The following is a 14,989-nucleotide window of genomic DNA, read 5'->3' as shown; positions in this document are numbered from 1 at the left end:
CTGTGAGAATATTTTCAGCCAAGTTGTTTTCCTTGTGGAGTCCCTGTGTGTACTTGTATTATTTGATAGTAACTATTCAGAGAAATTTACATTTGATTCTTCTGAGAATTCCAGGAGTTTCACTGGTATGAAATATTTCCAGTATCTACATGTCGATTCTAGCTCTGTGCATAACTTAGATCTTTACATTGGCATTTATCACGGGGAAATTTTTCGCATCCAGATATCTAATCAGTGAGAACTTTGCCAGTTGCTTTTGTCATAAGTGAACGAAGCATCATAGTCACCTTCTGCAGTGAGAGCAGTTCTTTCTCAGTCCTAGCTTTATGCATGAATTTCACAGTTCTACCTCCTCACCTTTCACAGACCCAAGGGAAAGGTATTCTAGTTGTGTGTTTAAAAACCACAACCCCTAGCTCTTGGGTCCTATCCAACACAGACATCCTTCTGTGTACTACAGGGTGTCTAGTTGGAACTAAAAACCTGCATTAGTCAGGTCAGAAGACTACCAGCAAGTGCAGTAGAGAATACGTGACCTTTGACACTGGAACCAGAGTTTGAACTGTTTACTATTTATTCTTGAATAGGTGTGCTGCGGTTCATGGGGTCGCAAAGAGTCGGACACAACTGAGTGACTAAACTGAACTGAAGCTCTGCTAAGTCATATATTCACTCTAAGTTTTTATTTTTCTCATCAAGAAAATAGCGATAATATTATTACTGATTTTTCCTTATATGTTCTTCCTTATTGCTCTCAATTCCTTCCTTTATAAATTCAAACCATTTTCTCCATCCTCCATTCCTACCAGAGTTGAAGCAGATTGAAAGTTTCTTAGAGGCAAGAACCATAGACTATTCAATATTTTCTCTTACAAAACAAATAATGAGATAGTAGTTGATTGAGTGACCTCATTAATTTCCTTTTATTAATGCGCTTTTTTTCTGTACCACCTGACTGAGAAAAACTGGTTAGAAAAAGAGACACACCTGAGGTTGGAAGAAATGATGCATTTCATTTCTCAAATTTGTAAGAGTGAAGTGAGGGGTGGACTTATATCTCTGCAGAGTTCAACTCCTTAGACTTCTCCTCCCCCTCTCCCTAGAGTGTGTGTGAGTGAAATGTATATTGGTTTAAAGGTTCTGCTTGGATAAATGTTTCAGAGCCAATAAATCTGTCACAGTAGCTCTCAGGCTGAGCCAAGGTGAACGATCGCACAGTCATTTCTCCACAGCCTCAGGGTACCAGGCAGCACAAGCAGAGAGGTCACCAGATGCCTCCTCACCTTATGCCCAGAAGCAGAGATGTCACCCCACAGGAACAGGAGCTTTTCTCAGATGCTGCGCCTACCGTGTGGCAAAATTCCTTGTCAAACAGCAGAGCAATCAGATGTAAAACACAGAGGAGAGAACAGAAGCACATAAAAATAACCGGTGCTCTCAGTGATTCTGGTGATTGGTAGACTCCAGGTGAAAATAAGTGTTCATTATGCAAGGCAATGTGGTGGTGTTGCTCAAAAAAGGTTAGTGTATACCTCCTTTGTTTCAGCTTCATATGCCATAGACACCCACTCACACAAAAGTGCTAGGTTGCCCATAATGGTTTAATTTTTTGCAGTTTATTTCTAGTAGAGAAATAATCTGGAAGAGAATAAAAATTCTCGTAAGATAGGAGTTGATAAGCTACATCATACAATGGAGTGTTCTGTAAGTACTCAAATTACACAGATCTGTATATACACAAATGGAAGGTTTCTGAGATATACTCTTCATAGTGACTGGGAGCATGAAATTTGGAGCCAGTCTGCCTGAGCTCAAACGCCTGTGTGACACTGGGCCATTAGCTTCCCAAGTCTGTGCCTCAGTTTGTTCACATATAAAATGAGGGTAACAGTAATACGTAAGCAGTAGAGTCATTGTGAGCATCAAAATGAACTCCTATGAAAAGTGCTTATAACAATCTTGGATTCACATAATAATACTAAACTGCTAATTATGTGAGCTATTACGTTATATGTGAGCTATTATGAGTAGTAGTGGCAGTAACTAAAAATAATAAGCTAATGCTTACTGCTTATGTCTGGGGCTTATACTTGTGGGGCTTGAAGTGAAAGAGTAGCACTTTCCATTTTCATTTTAGACCATTGGGATTAGTTACAGTGAACATAGTACTTATGTTAAAAAGTAATTAAAAGTATTCAGAAGTATATTGGATAAGAAGACTGCTGTTTTGAAAGTCTGAGATGTAACAAACAGGGACTTAACCAAAATCACAATTACTGAGGGCTGTATTTTTAAAACATTAGAAACTGAGTAATATAAGCAGTTGCTGACACTGAATCCCTTGTGGCTGTATTGCATTTCTTAGCAAAATGTTTTCACGTTCATGAGTTGATTCAATCCAACTAACTGGATTATTAATGAATTCACTTAATCCTTATAAAGTGAATGTTCATATTTATTATTCCAAACAAGGGAAGAGAGAGAGGAAGTGAGAGAGTTGGCTGTTGGTTGTTTGGGTTTTGTTGTCATTTTTGTTGTTTCCCTGCTCACGGCAAAGCTGGACAGGCTATGAGATTGAAGCTTAGAGTGTTAAGGGCTTGCTTAAACTCAGACAACTTCTGAGTAATAGAAATGGAGAAAATCCAGGTTTCCCAAAGCAAAGCTCTTTCTACCAAACCATAATTACCCTGTAAACATGATAGATTTATAATTCTACCCTATACACAGAAACTATCACGTATTTAGTTTGGTAAGAAGGTGGGATTTTAGTGGATCAGCAGGAGAAAACATCTAAAAAGTCAGTTCTCCAAGTTTATAAACAAAGCTTATGACTGCGCCAGGAAATTATGACCTGTGGGAATGGCAGCTGACAATATAACATATAGTTGACTCCTGTCCAAAGCACCCTCAGGTGGGATAATGCTAATAAGATATGAGCCTAGGGTGAGATGATAAACAGATGAAATTGGTAGAGCCAAGAGTGTAATTAAAGATAGTTGCTTTGGGATGTGGCTGAGGTCACTAAAACAATGAACAAATTTTAAAAAGTAAGCCAAATAGCAAGATAACTATAAGCACCTTTGGCAAGTTGCTTTTCTTTCTGGTTTCTTACCTCTAAAAGTGAAGACGTTGGACTAGCTGACCTCTAAGATGCCTTTCATCCATCTATTCATCCATTCAACAAATAGGCATTGAGATTTTTGTTTGTTTGTTTGTAGATCCAGGTACTAATGATACAAGTTGAATGAGATTGATGACATCACTTTTCTCAAGGAGTGGTGGGGGCTGGACAAGAAAGAAAAATATCAGACAGTGATAAGTGTTACCCAAAGAATTAAAAATAGGCTTATGGTAAAGAAAGTGATTGAATGAGTAGTCTAGGTGGGTCCCTATGAAGGATTCTCTGAGGAGGTGACTTTTTACATGAGAATATTGAATGTACCCTGTAAGAATGAGAGAAGCTCCTAGGCAGAAGAAGAGCTGGTTCAAAGACTCTAGGGAACGAATGAGCTTGTGTTGTGAGGAACCAAATGAAGGATTGATAGGCAAGTGAGCACATGTATGGTTCTGTAAATCATAAAGACTTTTGGAGGATTTCAAGCAGCAGCATGGTCTGATTTATGCCTCTAAAAAGTTTACCAGGATTGCTATGTACAAGCCTGGAAGTAGGTATCCCAGGTAAGAAGCTACTGCAGTAACCTAGAAGAAATACTATGATCTCTTTAAGGTAAGAGTCAAGAAAATGCATAAAATTGGACAGATTTAAGACATTTATGGGAGTAGAATCAATAGTATTTATAGATAAATGGCTTTTGTGGGTTAAGTGAAAGAAGAATTTCAAGGGTAATTGTCAGATTTGGAGCTTGAGCAAGTGGCTGGATGTTGGTGCCATTTTCCAACATGGGAAAAAAGAAAGATATATAAGGGTTAGTTAGGATGTGTACAGATAGCAGTGACTCTGGAGTTCGATAGTGGTCATGCTAAGCACTGGATGTCTATTGAACACCTGTATAAAGATGTGAGAGTAGGCAACTAGAGTCAGGAGTCATGAAAATACAATATGTTGTTGTTTAATTGTGTGTGACTTTTGCGACCCCATGGACTGTAGCCTGCTAGGCTTCTCTGTCCATGGGATTTTCCAGGCAAGCATACTGGAGAGGGCTGCCATTTCCTTCTCCAGAGGATCTTCCCAACCCAGAGATTGAACCTGAGTCTCCTGCATTGGCAGGATGATGCTTTACTATTGAGTCACCAGGGAAGATTGTATCTGGAGAAACAATAGAGTTGAAGATAAATGTGTGGGAGTCATTAGTATAAAAATATGAACTAGATGGAATCACCTAAAGAGACCTGATAGACAGTAGAGATGGGGTGAGTAAACAGGATCCTGGAGTACTCTTGACCTTGAGGATGCCAACCTAATAAAGGAGGAGAGGAAAGAGTGGCTAGCGTGATAGGAGATAGAAACACAACCAGGAAAATGTGGTATCCAGGGAAACTTTAAGAAGCAATCCAGTGTATTAAATGTTGCTAGGAGGTCCACTTATAATAACACCAGAAAATCAAGTATTTGATTCCACATGAAGGAAATCATGTTTAAGATCCAGCTATGTCTATCACTACTGTGTTTCTAGATCTTGAGGACTTGGGGAGGAATTCCTGGCAAATGTATTGTTGAGAGGTTTAGAGCACTGAATTGAAAGTCCTATCCAGGACAGCCTAGTGTGACTGTTCCAATATGTAGAAAATCTCAATCATCAAGAAGATAAATAAATATGTGGTTTCAGCAGAACCATTGAAAAAGGAGATGACTGTGTACATCAAGATAAATGTAATTAATATGTATGTAATTATCTTAATGAGTAGAATGCATCTACATGCAGTAATTACATGTTATACAGAAGTAAGGATTATATATAAGTCGGCATCAATCCAGAAGTCAAGTTTATAATAGCTATCATGTAACTATTAGATTTTTTACCTCAACAGTTGATGTTTTGGTATGTGGCAGAAACTGAAGAATGATTCTTCTGTTGGTTAGACTGTCTTCCTGTAGGAAAATAATTTATAAAGCTGACTAGGGGTAGAAAGAGAATTCTGAGGACATAGGTGAGCAAGAACCAAACAACTCTGCCTTAAGATGAGTAAGAATTTAGTAGTGGGAAGAGAAGAATTTGATAAGCAATATAGTGGGGAGACAGAGTTGAAGATGCAGACATAGCAGGAGATGTTTTAGGAACCACATATCTCACACTCAATTTTTAGTTGTTTGTGCTGCCATAATAGAAATTGTCTCAGTCTTGTCAAGACTTCAATTTTACATAAATAAATAGATTATATGCTTAGAGAAAATCCTGTAGGCCCTGACATTTAGAAATCTCTCAATTAAAAAACCAATTCATCACCCAGTTATTCTACAGTGCACTTTAGAGTCAACAAAAGTCTAAGCACATGGAGCGTCCAGAATTTATTTTAACATAACCTTAAAAAAAAAATAAGTACAGAAAACCAATGATTGCTTGACAGTTGAAGAAAGACTGTGATGTAAAAGAGACATCAAAACAGGAGCAAGGAAGAAAGAAAACTCAAAAGAGACAGCACACTAAAAAGAAGAAAACTTTAATAGAATTATATTTAATGACCTCGGAAAGAGAAGATAAGCTATTGCTAAAACAAGGTCAGGATACTATTGAAGGAGGAAACAGAACAGGCTCCACCTTGAAAGCAGGACTCTATCTTGGGCCAGACTGTGGACTTTGCGCTATATGCCCAGCATCTATGAAAATGACATACCAACTAGAAGACCAGACCTCACAGATGGAAGAGCCCCAGGGCTCGTACCTAGACTCTCTGTCACCTAAAAGAATACCCTAATTATCTGCGTAACCAAACAGAATCATAAATTCTATTATGCTTATTGGGGTATGACCACAGGCCTATTGATAATTGTCCTCTGTTAACTACCTAGGCTTAAGGCATAGGAATCATGGGTTAACTTTGATTGTATCTTTCTTTTCCTTTGTTCAGACTAGTTTCAGAGGATTTGGGGAGGTTGGTTTGAGCACGTACACTTAGGGTACATAAGGTTTTCACAAAAACTGGTCGGGGTCCTTGGCTAAGAAGGGACTCTGCCTTGGGTCCACCAGTGTAATAAGCTGCACTCCATTATCTGCATTGTCCTGAGTGAGTTTGTTTCCTGGAATGCGTGGCTACAACATTCTCAAAATGCATGTTGTAGGTGAGGGGCCTGGTACGATTCTCTGAGTTTTTAGACATTTCCTTTCTTTAATTAGCAGACTGCTAGTAGCTATGTAACATTCAGCTAAAGACTAGCGGGGCGGGGGGGCACTCTTTCTGCCCTCTTCTGATGTCTATGTCAGAAGCTTTCTCTATCTCTTTATATTTTAATAAAACTTTATTACATAAAAGCTCTGAGCAATCAAGCCTCATCTCTGGCCCCAGATTGAATTCTTCTCCTCTGCAGGCCGAGAATCCCGGCGTCTTTTGTGGTTCAGCAACAACCTTTCAATATCCCCTCACACCCAGTTAAAATGACCATCATTAAAAACATCTACACACAAAAAATGCTGGAGAGGGTATAGAGAAAAGGGAACCCTCCTACATGTTTGATAGGGATGTAAATTGATACAACCACTATGGAGAACAGCATGGGGGTTTCTTTAAAAACTAAAAATGGAGCTACCGTTTGACCCTACTGGTCACATATCCTGAGAAAACCCTAATTCAAAAAGACATATGCCAGTATAAGAAAATTACTACAGTTAATTAGTGAGTTTAGCAAAGTTGCAGGATATAAAATCAATACACAAAAATCACTTGCATTTCTATATACTAACAATGAAAAATCAAAAAGAGAAATTAAGGAATCAATCCCATTCACCACTGCAACAAAAAGAATTAAATAATGAGGAATAAGCTTACCTAAGGAGACAAAAGAACTGTACACAGAAAATGATGAAAGAAATCAAAGACGACATAAACAGATGGCAAGATATTCCATGTTCCTGGATAAGAAGAATCAATATTGTGACAGTGACTATATTACCAAATGCAATCTACAGACTCAATGCAATCCCTATCAAATTACCAATGGCATTTTTCACAGAACTAGAACAAAAAAATATCACAATTCATATGGAAACGCAAAAGATCCCGAATAGCCAAAGCAGTCTTGAGAAAGAAGAATGGAGCTGGAGAAATCAACCTTCCTGACTTCAGGTTATACTACAAAGCTACAGTCATCAAGATAGTATGGTACTAGCACAAAAACAGAAATATAGAACAATGGAACAAGATAGAAAGCCCAGAAATAAACCCATGCACCTATGGGTATCTTGTTTTTGACAAAGGAGGCAAGAATATACAATGTGGCAAAGACAGCCTCTTCAATAAATGGTGCTGGGAAAACTGGACAGCTACATGTATAAGATTGAAATTAGAACACTTCCTAACACCATACACAAAGATAAACTCAAATGGATTAAAGACCTAAATGTAAGAGCAGAAACTATAAAACTCTTAGAGGAAAACATAGGCAGAATACTCAATGACACAAATCAAAGCAAGATCCTCTACAACCCACCTCCTAGAGTAATGGAAATAAAAACAAAAGTAAACAAGTGGGACCTGATTAAACTTAAAAGCTTTTGCACAGCAAAGGAAACTATAAGCAAGGTGAATAGACAACTCTCAGAATGGGAGAAGATAATAGTAAATGAAACAATTGACAAAGGATTAATTTCCAAAATACACAAGCAGCTCATACAACCCAATACCAGGAAAACAAACAACCCACTCAAAAAGTGGGAAAAAGACCTAAACAGACATTTCTCCAGAGAAGACAAACAGATGTCTCATGAAAAGATGCTCAACATCACTCATTATTAGAGAAATGCAAATCAAAACTACAATGAGATATCAGCTCACACTGGTCAGAATGGCCATCAAAAAGTCTACAAACAAATGCTGGAGAAGCTGTGGAGAAAAGGGAATGCTCTTGCACTGTTGGTGGGAGTGTAAATTGATACAGTCACTATGAAAGACGGTATGGAGATTCCTTAAAAAACTAGGACTAAAACCACTCTATGACCCAGCAATCCCACTCCGAGGCATATACCCTGAGGAAACCAATTTGAAAAAGACACATGTATCCCATTGCTCACTGCAGCACTATTTACAATAGCTAGAACATGGAACCTAGATGTTCTAGAACAATAGCATGTCCTAGATGCTATATAGATGGCCTAGAACCTAGAACAATAGCAACCTAGATGTCCATCGACAGACGAATGGATAAAGAAGTTGTGGTACATATACAGAATGGAATATTACTCAGTCACAAAAAGGAATGCATTTGAGTCAGTTCTGATGAGGTAGATGAACCTATAACTTATTATACAGAGTGAAGTAGTTAGAAAGAGAAAGAGAAAGATCATATTCTAATGCACATATACAGAATCTAGAAAAATGGTACTGAAGAATTTATTTACAGGGCAGCAGTGGACAGACAGACATAGAGAATAGACTTATGGACATGGGGAGAGGAGAGGAGAGGGTGAGATGTATGGAAAGAGGAACATGGAAACTTACATTACCATATGTAAAATAGATAGCCCGTGGGAATGTGCTGTATGGCTTAGGAAACTCAAAGAGGGGCTCTGTATCAACCCAGAGGGGTGAGATGGGGAGGGAGATGGGAGGGAGGTTCAGTGGGAGGGGATATATGTACACCTATGGCTGATTCATGTTGAGGTTTGACAGAAAACAACAAAATTCTGTAAAGCAATTATCCTTCAATTAAAAAATAAATTTTAAAAAATGAATTAAAAAAAAAAGACATATGCTCTCCAATGTTCATTGACAGCATTATTTACAATAGCCTAGACATGGAACAACCTAAATGTCCATCAACATGCATGGATGGGGAAGATGTGGTACATATACACAACAGGAATATTACTCAGCCATAAAAAGGAACAAAACTGGGTAATTTGTAGAGATATGGATGGACTTGGAGCCTGTTATACAGAGTGAAGTCAGTCAGGAAAAGAAAAACAAATATTTTATACTAATGCATTTATGTGGAATCTAGAAAACTGGTCCTGCTGTGCTTAGTCACTTAAGGCAGGAATAGAGGTGCACATATAGAGAATGGACGTGTGGACATGGGGTTGGGATGGACTGGGAAACAGGGATTGACATAAATATGCTACAGTGTGCAAAATAGACAGCTAATGGGAACCTGCTATATGGCACAGGGAACTCAACTCATCAGTGCTCTGTGGGGACCTAGATGGGTGTGATGGGGAGTGGGAGGGAGATCTAAGGAGGGAGGGGCGGTATTATACGTATAGCTGATTCACTTCATTGTACTGCACAGACTAACAGCAGTATAAAGCAATTACAGTCCAATAAAAAAAATTAGTACCTTGAATCTTATGGGCTCACGGAGGGGCTGAAAGTGAAGTTGTGTCTGACTCTGTGCAATCCCATGGACTGTAGTCTACAGTCTCCTCCGTGCATGGAATTTTCCAGGCAAGAGTAACTGGAGTGAGGGCTGGGAAACTGTAATACACACACAGAGAAAACTAAGTCCAGTTTTTAAAACATAAGTAATTTATCAGCTCTAGGAAAAAATAATAAGAGAATAAGAAAGGAAACATAATAATTCTAGGTTTCTTGGCTCAACAGTGACCATTCCAAAGTCAGAAACTGCAAAAGAGTGAAAACTGTAGTGTAACAAACTGGAAGGACAGAGGAAGGATAAAGGATATGAGATAACTCTTTACCACAATAGGAAGTGAATATAGGTAGCATTCTATTTGGAATGAGGAATTAAATACTAAAAGGAATGAGGAAGTATGTTTAAAATAGCCCTGAAAGAATAGGACATTGTAACGATGGCCATTCAGGCACCACGGTAAATGACTGAGTGGGTGAGACAGACTCAAGAGGAGCAGAGGCTGCTGCTGGGGACCCAGAGCACCAGCTTCCACGAGGAGCCTCAGGCTTAGGGGTCCACTGTGGGGTTGGCACCGCTGGAAACAATGGGAGGAAGAGAAGAGCTGCCCTCTGAGCATTCTAACCCAGAGACCCTGAACATGGATCCTCCCCATCCCTGGAAGGTTCTTGGCCTGTCTGGAATAGGGCCCTACAGGGCAATCTAATTCTAAAAATTGATGGGGAAGACTTACCTTTTAGACCTCCACCACCTTGGCTTGACACTACCACCCTTCCTATATATTAACATAAAAAAAAAAAAGATTACATTTTGTGTTGAAATCATACTTTCTAAAACAGAAAGTCATGACAAAATCAATCTTTGAAGACACCTGACATATAAATGAAGTGATAAATATTTCTGTTGTGCTATGATATTAAACAGATTAAAAGGATTGTGCCCATGAACAACCAGAAGAACGAGAGAGAAGGCATACAGGTTGCCCACGCAAGGGTGAAGCTTAAGGAAGATCTGATATTGTCTGAGCTCCAGCTGATGTTTCAAAGACAAGCCAAGTGGTGAGTACTCTGACGGCTGCCCCACAGGTATCAATGTTGGCTGGCACGCTTCCACGCCAGTGACCCATCCCTGGGGTTTGCCTCCATTCCTGAAAAGGCTCCCTTTTCACTCAGGCCCCACACTGTCTTTAAGGGCTGAATAAAACCACAAGGCTAGCCAGCATGGAGGAAGTCACTTAATAAGCACTTTCCTGTCTCGGGGACAGATGTGTTTGGATTTCAGTGAAGGAGCTGAAATTTCAGCAGCTGAGCTGGAGAAGGCTGCTCCAGAAGCCCGGAGGGAGATGTAGGGGTCTTATGTTTTGTACCGTCTCTTGGCAACCCTCCTGACTGCTGCTGACCTGTGGCAGAGACCCAGCTCCTTTGCAATGGGCCTTGAAGTAATCACATTTCCATCTGTGTCCAGAAGAAACAGTGTGGTAAAGTCACAGGGACTCCTTGCTTGGGTCACAGAAACACCAGACACCAGCCGAGAATGAAACCCCACACAAAACAGAAATCCATAGGCATTTTACAGCAGCCATGGTAAACGAGGATTTTTAAAGATACAAAGTAAGTGCAGATTTTTTTTTTTTTTAGAATGTCTGAAATCCTAAGTAAATGGCCTTTGATTTACAATGCCCGTGGATTTTTGGTGTTTTCAACAATAAACAGGAATACTGAGTTTGGGTTTTTTTTCCAACAATAAGCAGGAATATTGAGTTTGGGGTTTTAATTCCTCTAAGCATTTTCCTATAAAACGATTTCTAAAAAAAGCATTTTCTAGAAAGTATTTCCAATTTCTCCCCTTTTTGCCCTCTAGGTTAGAGCTATGATAAAAAAGAAGGGAGACAGACGAAAGGAACAAATATTTGTAATGTGCTCATTTTGTGTTGGCATGGGCTCAGAAGCTTTGCCTATATACCAAGTTTCTTCTCACAAATCCAAACCCAGACCTTTGTTTCCTCGTATGCACTGCCAGTAACAAAGAGATTACATTCCATTTATTCACAGAATTCATCTAGGACAACACCATCAGTTCAAACTGTGAGAGCGAATGCGCTTGTCTCTAAGTTATCAATTAAGATTCGTGCTGCGACTCATTTCTCTCTTTTGCCAAGTATTTAAAAATCCTCATTATTCGCTGCGCCTCACCTTTCCCAGTGAAAGTTGGCAAGCACTGTTATCCTCACTTAATAACCCATGTTACCCAGGGAATAGCCTGGCTTAGAAGCTGTGATACCCAAAGCTCCTGGATAAGCGCTCTGAGTCTCCTGTCTAGACTTGATGAATAATTCACGGGTCTAGTTGGTGGAAGTCCAGTCAGGAGTCTGGCAGAGTTGATTGCTTCAGAGCCGTGACATCCAGGGCCCTACTCTTGCCTCATTTTCCTTCTCTCTCTCTGATGCTTCAGCTTAAGGGAAATTCTCTTATTTCTCTATTTTTTTAAGAGTTGGGGAAGCACGAGATTCAGATCCCAGCCCTCTGCTTGGTGGTTCTCTTCACGCATTCAGCCAAAAAAGGAATGAAAGTGGGTCATTTGCAGAGATGTGGACGAACTCAGAATCTCTCACATAGGGTGAGGGAAGTCAGAAAGAGAAAAATATTGTATATTAATGCATACACGTGGAATCTAGAAAAATGGTACAGGTGAACCTATTTCCAGGGCAGGAATAGCGATGCAGATGTAGAGAATGGAGATTTGGACAAAGGGTGGGGGAAGGGGTGGGAAGACAGATTGGGAGATTAGGATTAACATATATACACTACCATGTGCAAAATAGATAGCTAGTGGGAAGCTGCTGTATAGAACAGGGAGGTCAGCTTGGGGCTCCCTGGTGACCTAGATGGACGGGGTGGGGGTGGGAGGGAGATTCAAGAGGGAGGGGATATATGTATACATCATACAGCTGATTCTCCTCTTTGTATAGCATAAACACAGCATGGCAAAGCAATTATACTCTTAATAAAAAAATTTTTTTAATTAAAGTATTTGGGCTTCTAGGACATGGGCATGTCAACTGCCTGTTGGCTTTCAGAACTATTTCTGGCTCTTCCTCTATTCTGCTGTGTCCTACAGGCTCCCTTGCCCTCTAGCTTCTGGTAGTTACTTACACTTCATGGGAGCTATGGAATAAAGTTGGAGAAAGAGAAAAAGAAAGAAGACCAGATCTTTCTTTCTCTCCCTCTCACCCTTCCTTCCTATGAGTTTCCAGATCCTGGATCCCACTGGTCCCCCCTCTAGGCACCCCTGTGTGGTTCTAGCTCCTGTCAGACAATGGGCTCCCTTCCTCCCCCACCCCTCCAACCCTGGTGAAAATAGCAGCTTCCAGCTATTACTGACCTGCAGATTGCTTTGTTTCTCCATTTCTTGCCAGATTTTCCGTCACCCTTTTAACCAATTATCTATATTAAATCCCATCTGCCTGAAAGATGCAGAAGACTGTTCTCCTGGCTCTATCCTGACAGACACCATTCTTAGTTACAAGTTATAGAAACCAACCTTGACATGTTGGCAAGAAAGAATTTTGTTATGAAAGATACTGGAGAGATCAAAGGATCTCTGGGAGGACTGCAGAGATTTCCAGGCTCGGAAATTGCAAGGGAAGGAGCAATGCTCGAAAATCTGCAAATGAAATTGTGTGGGTGCGGGCATGCTTGATGTCTTGGGTCATGCCATGTGCCATCACCAACACTGGATGCTGGAAGGTACCATTTGAATTGTTGTCTCTGCTCTCATCTCTCAACAGAATCAACTCTGGGCCCTTCCTACTTCTCTATGACATTTGCTTCCAATTTGGAGAGAGCGGAGGTGGGTACATCTGATGGTCAATGCCCAGGTCATGTGCCCACCTGTGGCCACAAAAGTATCTGATATTTTCCATTCCTATCATGTGAGATAGGCTCTTTTTAGGCAGAATTCCCTAAATACAGGAGAGAGACTTGGCAGCTGGAGAGACTTTGAGGAAGTGAGTGATAGTTGCTCAGTTGTGTCTGACTCTTTGCAACCCCATGGACTGTAGCCTGCCAGGCTCCTTTGTCCAAGGAATTCTCCAGGCAAGAACACTGGAGTGGGTAGCCATTCCCTTCTCCAGGGGATCTTCCTGACCCAGGGATTGAACATAGGTCTCCTGCACTGCAGATTCTTTACCATCTGAGTCACCAGGTATGTCTACTATTAAGAGACATTTCCAAGTATAAAGACAGGTCAATTTAAAAAGTACCTGCGGATATATGCTTGACTTAATCTTATAATCTATAGATAAAACATTAGAATATGTAATGAATCAATACACCTTTTCCAAAGGAATACCCAAGACAGAAGTAGCAATACAGTTATAAATGACAATCATCAGTCAGATGAAATAATTTAGATGAAGCTTATCTCTCTCGAAGAGATGGGGACTGGGTGGATTCAAATGTAACTAGCTTCTTTGGGAGCTATGGTAATCCCTGGAATCGCTGGTAAGGAAGTGGAGAAAGTAAGATAAGAAGTGAGTGAGTGAGAGTTGCCCAGTCATGCCTGACTCTTTGCAACCCCATGTAGCCTGCCAGGCTCCTCTGTCCATGGAATTCTCCAGGCAAGATTACTGGAGTGGGTTGCCATTTCCGTCTCCAAAGATAAGGAAGAGAGTGTAAATTATCCATCGAGTTATTGCTCTGGGGTAACTGGATCTAAATCCTCTAAGGAGAACATGAAGCCAGTGTAGAAGACATGCCTGAGAGTCATCCCAGGCACTGGAAGCTGAGGTTTTCTATACCAACTATATACCCCCTGCCACTGAGAGCCGCTGGGGTGGCGCTTAAATTCTCCTGCACTCATATGCGAACCGAGTGGACCTAATTGGACAGAGAAAAGCTTCGGGCAAATAAAAGCTGCCAGGGAGAGGAGTTAAAAGTTGGACAGGTGTAAGCTGAAAAGGTAAGGGAGAAATGTAACAGGGAACCTGACCCCATCTGTTACGGGGGTAAGATGAATATAAACGTCCACTAGGCACTGCTCAGCACTGAAGATACCACAGTGCCTATCAGACAAGCATTCCTGACTTCGCGATACTGGTGGTCTCAAGACATGGGAACAGGCAAGCACAATACAGTGGGGACGAGAGCAGTAATAGAGGCCGCCTACACAGCTCGAGGTGGACCTCGGGCTGCTGAGACCCAAGAGGACAAAGACGGTATCCTACTCATTTTTGCATCTCCAATGTCTAGGATGGTACCTGGTCTGTATATGCTTTCTGACTCAGTACTGACCTGTCAGACGCACTCCTGGTGTGTTATATTCACTGTCTCTGTTTCACGCTATAACCCAACAACCTAGGAGTGTCAAGGTAGTCACGATCATTCCTAACCATCTGACCGCCCCCAGTCATTCTTCATATAGGAGGCTTGATGTAATTTCTCCAAAAGTTTTGCCTACACAGTGTGCCCCATTTCCACGCCTGGGCTATCCCTGTCAGAGAACTTAGCC

General features: G+C 40.6%; 1 long non-coding RNA gene across 1 annotated transcript in view; it reads right to left on the bottom strand.

The window, feature by feature from the left end:
* Positions 1–233: 233 nt before the first annotated feature.
* LOC133048936 (uncharacterized) overlaps positions 234–14,989 on the bottom strand; it is a 144,671-nt gene continuing 129,915 nt past the window's right edge. Inside the window, exons 15-19 of the long non-coding RNA XR_009691155.1 lie at positions 10,215–10,256; positions 9,449–9,585; positions 4,982–5,050; positions 3,113–3,285; positions 234–1,638 (exon numbers count right to left, since the gene is read on the bottom strand). This is a non-coding gene — a long non-coding RNA (uncharacterized LOC133048936). The remainder of the gene's footprint in view (positions 1,639–3,112; positions 3,286–4,981; positions 5,051–9,448; positions 9,586–10,214; positions 10,257–14,989) is intronic.

This window comes from Dama dama, chromosome 29 (genome assembly GCF_033118175.1).
Source record: "Dama dama isolate Ldn47 chromosome 29, ASM3311817v1, whole genome shotgun sequence".
Lineage (NCBI taxonomy): Eukaryota > Metazoa > Chordata > Mammalia > Artiodactyla > Cervidae > Dama > Dama dama.
This window is presented reverse-complemented; position numbering and strand designations above follow the sequence as displayed.